General features: G+C 40.2%; 1 long non-coding RNA gene across 1 annotated transcript; it reads left to right on the forward strand.

The window, feature by feature from the left end:
• Positions 1 to 341: 341 nt before the first annotated feature.
• On the forward strand, positions 342 to 2,953 carry LOC137095800 (uncharacterized). The gene is made up of 2 exons (XR_010908921.1): positions 342 to 1,171; positions 1,516 to 2,953. It is a non-coding gene; the product is annotated as an uncharacterized lncRNA (long non-coding RNA).
• Positions 2,954 to 6,335: the final 3,382 nt, after the last annotated feature.

Genomic DNA, 6,335 nt, shown 5'->3' on the forward strand with positions numbered 1-6,335 from the left:
ATGTTTTTCTCCATTTTCCTGTAAGTGAGGTTGTCTATTTTGTCCCAGTCCTGGGAATTAATCTTCTGGTGTTGATATGGAGATGCAGCCAGGCATGTAGCTGGGGGGGGGGGGGGGGCTTGGGGGGCTTCAGCCCCCCCCCCCCTCGAAATTCTCATGGTGGTCCGCAAGAAGGCCTTACTGGTACATTATTTAAACTGTTATGTTTATTCATATCATGATCTGATCACCATATATCTCATATGCATGGGGGTATTGGGATAACAATACAAAAGGTTTTCTAGGGTAGACCCTCTTTCACTCAGACTCAGCCCCCCCCCCCCCCCCGAAACAAACTCCTGGCTACAGGCCTGGATGCAGCAGTTCCTTGTCTGTGTTTGCGAGTTCTTTGCGGATGACCCAGTATCTGAATACTTAGAGCATTCGGTGATGGTTTATGTTTTATGCTGCCATTTGGTTACATGTTTTGGCTCTCAAATCTAGAGCCTGGGATGATAGTAGGATTGCCAGAGTGCAAGCTCAAACTGTGTAGAGTCACCCTCTCAGCCTCAAGATGAAACTAAATAAAATAAGCTAAAATGAAATAACTTGAATTTCCCTTAATCCTGCTGCCCCAAGAAATACCAACATACAAATATATAAAATCATACATTTATTTAATCAACAAAACTAACCTGTCTTTTTCTCTCGGTCTGATCCATTAGGACTGTCTCTTTCTTTTTCCTTTTAATTTCTTTGCTATTGCGGATCTTTGCATAGCCGATCTACCAGCTCCAGTATACAACCATTTTGCTTCTACAGCTGAGCCCCTGCCGTTCAGCGGACCAAAATAGGATCCATTGGACTGAAGGTTTTCAAATCTCAGAACTTACATAGTGCTTATGTGACTTTGGTTTACAAGCCTGTCTTGAGAAACAACACAGATTCTTCCAGTGGGTGAGTGGACTCCTCACCGAGAGACTGATTTCCCTCAGGACCCAGTACTCATCAAGGATTTTATTTGCATACTTGATTGACTTTCCAGTTTTTCATGCCTCACTTTTTGTCAAGAGATTAGTCCAAACTTCCGAAGTCTGTTAGTGCCAAGTACCCATTATTTCCAGATTGGATCTCTGTTTCTGCTGCCTTCTCCTTTATCCCAGCCTCAAAGTATCCTCACGCACCATTTCAGGTGAGCAGCTGATTTTGGTAACACTGGGACTTGACATCCAAAACAACTGGAGGGCCAAAATATGGGAATCTCTGTAACAGATTAATTGTTAGAGCAAATGATGGTAGCCATACCTTTATTAGGTCAACCCACTAGGTTGAATTTTGTGCCTTTTTGAGTGATTGGAACAAGGTTCTTGCCACGATGTGGACTGTGAAATACATGTCTCCTAATTATATGCTTTTCAATTTTTTTATAAATCAGAAAAGAAATCTTGGAGTGTCCCACTTTAGAGGTTATGCTGTTTGCAATAAGAGTGTGAAAATTGGCCAAAATAAATAATCATTTTCTTTTTGAAATAACAGATATCCAACAGCTCCTGCCAAGAATTCTGGAGCCTCTTCTTAAGCAAACAAGCTCTGCACACTGTGTCATCCCTGAAGCAAATCAGTATCTGTCCATCAAAAATACCTGCAAAGAAATGTTTGCAGGCATAGCCGCTATGATTTTAAAAAAAACACCAAAAAACGAGGCTATACAGAGAACACCAAGCTGCCAGTTAGAATAGAAAAGAGGTTTGTGTGTATATGCATGTGTATGTGCAATCAAGCCTGCTTCAGCTTCATTTGCATTGGCTGTACAGTTTTGTTTACATGGCACAGACCCACGATGCTGATGTCATCTGTCTTTTCTGGAAGGAGACAGGCCATGACTTCACTGCTGTGCAGGCAGGAGTCAAAGTGTTTGCTCCTTATTCAGCCACAAGGCAGGGCGAAGCCTTCAAAAACAGAAGAGCCTGTCTGGCAAGTCAGTTTACTTTTGTAGCTACAGTGAGAACTGCAGAAGCAATGCAAACCCACAGATCATGGGTTTTTATGTTGACCTCTCATACTTTCAAAATTACATTTTTTAAAATACTAAAAAAAAATGCAATAACATGGCAAGGGCATCTGAGAGTTCTGATTTCAGAAAGTTGAAATCAATACTGACTGAGTGACAGATGGATTTGATTTATAATCCATGTTTTCCCTTGAATAAGAATCAGCTTGATTTAACCTAGTTGTGCAAAAATGTAAAATGAACGAATGTAGTGTTTAAAAATATCCAGCAATAAAAGAAGAATGTCTCCAGTTAAATGATCTTCCATGGCAAGTGATTCCACATTTAAGTTTTTCAAACAGGGGTTTTTGTTCTGTTCTCTAGGAACAAACTGTCTCCTTTGAACTAGGTTTCACCAGTTTTGCTGAAGTACACCTTCTCATTAAGCTAAATATGCCCTTCATTTGAGGGAGAGACTGAAATCAGTACAGGTGATCTCAAACTCAAGTGGGAGGTCTCACACTAAGCAAAATCAAATTATTATGTGAAATCAGTGTCAAAACTTTTCAAGGTTAGTAGAATATGTTTCATTCTTTCGACAGAAGGAAATTGGCATGCGTATTGTTTCTCTACTACCCCAGTATTCAAAATTTAGTCTATTTTACTATGTATAATCTATTTTACGATATATAGTTCTTGGCCCTACAGTTTTGCATTTGCACAATCCCTTGTCCTGTCCTATTAGTCTCAAATCTGCACATACCGACTTTTTTTTTCAGCTACTGGTTGTTTGATGTCTGGTTTATGTTTTATGATGTTTTATATTTCATTGGTTTTACTGTTTTAATATATTTTACTGTTATGCATTTTTAATTGTGTTATTTGTAACCTTTGTTTATATTGGGTTTGGTCCCCTGTAAGCTGGCTCGCGTCCCTTCGGGGAGATGGAAGCAGGATATAATAATAAAGTTATTATTATTATTATTATTATTATTATTATTAAGTGAAGTTGTCAAACAGAAAAATCTTGGCTTGTCATCAGAAAGACAACAGAGAAGAAAGCAGCTCCTAAGCTCCCTCAGTAGGAAGTTCCAGAGTCTGGGAATGACCACCAAGAAAGTCTTACCTCTATCCACACTGAAAATGCTTCAGAAGATGGTTGGAACAAAAGAAAGACTTGTTCTAGAATCTCTACATCTTGACTGGGGAGGCAATATGTTGTATAATATGATATATCACTTAGCCTGAATCAAGATGCACAGGGCGTTATAGATAATTTTGAATTATGCCCAGAAACAGACCACTAATTAGTGTCACTGTTGTAACAAGGGAGCCACAATGCATTCATCAACAAGCCTCAGTGTACAATCTTGGCACAGCACTTTGCACTGCTGAAGTTTTCAGAGTAGCTCTTTAGTTATAACTGTGCATACCTATTTTCAGGCGCGATTGTCTCAAATTTAGACACTAAAGTAAGATGCTCTGAAAATTTGGCTCTGGGCAAATATATAGGAATTGATAAATTCTGTAAGCTATACCTAACATCTCTGGAATCGTGCTCTTCTCAATGTCAAATTGACTAGATTGGAAAAAATTGCAATGCACAATACCTGAAATGGAACACTTGTTCTGATCATTTGTGAAGACAAATGCAGAGCATTTTCAGATGAGGCTTTTACTGTGCCATAATCTGTCTACATTGTTTTTTTATAAAGGATGGAGAAATATGTGCTGGTGAAGGGAAAGGATGTGGCCTTTGCAGGATAAAATCATCAAGTGTCCCATAGAAGCTGAAGTAGTCCACATTTCTTGAGCAGCTACAACTGAAGTCAAAGTAGAAAGACAAATTCATGGGTCCTAGAACAAAGCAGGCCTGAACTCTTTCTAGAAGCCAACATAACTAAACAGAGATGGTCATGCTTTGTTCAGAACTCACTAGAAAATGCTATAATACTTGGTAAGGTAGATGGCAGTAGGAAAAGCAGAAGACCATCTTCCATATGGATAGATTGGAGGCCAAATACCTGAGTCTATAAAACCTGAGCAGGGCTGCAGATGGCGATCTCTTATTCATGGGGTTGCTAAAATTCAAGTTGACTTGAAAGAACCTAACAACAGAAAACCAAGTGGCAAAAGAAAGAATGACCAAAAACATGGTACATTTTTTAAAAATGGTATGTGTGGCCTAGCATCACTGTTTTCATTATGAATGCCTCACAGAAGGAGGAAGGTGTCAATGAAACCAGTAAGGCCACCATCATCTCACAATCTTTTGCTGCATAACTGCTGAAGTGACAGATACAATTTCTGTCTTGCAGCCGGTACAGTTGCCAAGTTATATCAGTCATACCTTGGGAGCAGGAGAACCACTCTCTGCCTTCAGCAGAAACCCTTTCAGTTTATTGGCCTCATTGTTGCAAGAAGAAGCCCTCATTATTGTTGCATTGCAGAGTACCAGGAAAGCAGTCTGTGGAAGCTGATTGAAAGATGGTCTTTCATATTATGCACAAGTTTACTTTTCAGAGCTGAAGAGATGAAAACTCAGGGCCCTTCCACACAGCCATATAACTCAAAATAGCAAGGCAGAAAATCCCACAATATCTGCTTTGAACTTGGTTATCTGAGTCCACACTGCCATATATTCCAGTTCAAAGCAGAAAATGTGGGATTTTATTCAGCTGTGTGGAAGGGGCCTCAGTGACATTTGACCAAATAACCTCAGAATGTGGTAAAGATGGCAAAAGTTATTAACGATGAAGAACATACAAGGTAGGAGAGACTGAAGCAGTTTGCTTTTGCCTAAGACTCTGGGAACATTCTGCAGCTCTCTTGACAATTCTGAGTTGAGTACAAATTAGTTTTGATCTTGTAACTTAGCTTGCAGCAATTGATGTAAAGGGAAAAAGGAAAAGGAGGAGAGGGAAATTGAAACATTTTGAGAGTAACTAAGAAATTAGACCAATAGAAGGTTAATCAGGACTGCTCCTGCCAAACTGAGAAAGCAGGAAGATATGACACCATCACTGGCCTCCAGCAAGTGAAAGTGATCTGCTGTTCCCCAATAGTCTTCAGTATAGTGCAAAGCTGGTCTATAAGATGGAACCAAAGTGTAGCACTGCTATGAAAGTGAGACAAACTTTCACTTGCAATACACCCAATGCTTGTGGTTGTTTAAGCTTTGAACTGAAACTCATTTAGATGAAAATTATGAGAACATAAATCAATTAATAGTCTGCATCTTTTGAAAACAACAGAATGAGAAGCAGAGACTCCATCCTGGAGAAGTGCAGACAGCTGAGTAATGGGCACCTTTAAGTAATGGCATGCCCAGCCAGCTGTGAGTCACTGAAGAAGCTGACTTGTACTGGAGCCACAGCATGGCTGTTCTTAATCACAGTCTGCTTCCAGATGGTGCCTTGCAGGGGAATAAGCAGGTTAGAGGATCAGAGGTGTGGGAAGCAGACTCCTGCTCTAAAATAGCATCATGCTAGATTTTGTTTTATGACCACCTCCTTTCCTACTTCCTTCTCTTTTTTCCTAGCTGACCTCATTGTTGCTCTCCCATTGCATTTGCCTTCTTCAAGGTTAAAGCTTCCTTGGAACCTTTCCGGTAGCCTCAGCACTCTACAGCTAAGGGTATTACCCATCTAGTCTGGCCCTTTTGAATTTTTGCACATTCCCTCGGCTCTATTTAGGAACCGGTGCACTTACTTTGAGCCTGAACCCAGACTCAATTTTCTTTCTGTCACGATACTGTTTTTATGATGTTGCTTTGAGATTGTAGTATGTTTTTATTTGATTGCTACTGTTGATTTTATTTGTTTTATTTGTATTCTTTGGGCTTGTCCCTTTGTAAGCTGCCCTGAGTCACCTCGGGGAGATGGTGGAAGGTTATAAGAATAAAATTGTTGTTGTTGCTGCTGTTGTTGGAGTGTTTATAGTGGGAACTGAATATACTGTCATCCAGTTGCAGCCCAAAATCTGAAATTATGCAAAAACCTTGATTTAAAATGTTTAAAGCAGAGGCTTTTAGTACAGTATGACCCCTGTATCCATGGGACTGACATCTATAGTTCATTTACCCACATCTGAGAAAACGTCCTTTCTAAGCATTTCCTAGGCCCTCCAGCGTTCTGGTATGCTTCAGTTAGAAGATGACCACAGAGTTCCTGGCCAACCATGGCTGAAACTACCTCAAGCAGATGGAGCATAAAGTTCTATCAGCATATTTCTATATCCTTCTTCCGCTTTCTGGCCACCATCAATCCTCAGAAGGGCCTCCCTGTAGCTTATTACCAGTGGGAAGGCAATTGAGACATTCAAGAAGCAGCCTGTCTCTGCTTGGAGGAGGGAAGAAAATATGGTG

Source organism: Anolis sagrei, chromosome 1 (assembly GCF_037176765.1).
Source record: "Anolis sagrei isolate rAnoSag1 chromosome 1, rAnoSag1.mat, whole genome shotgun sequence".
Classification (NCBI taxonomy): Eukaryota; Metazoa; Chordata; class Lepidosauria; order Squamata; family Dactyloidae; genus Anolis; species Anolis sagrei.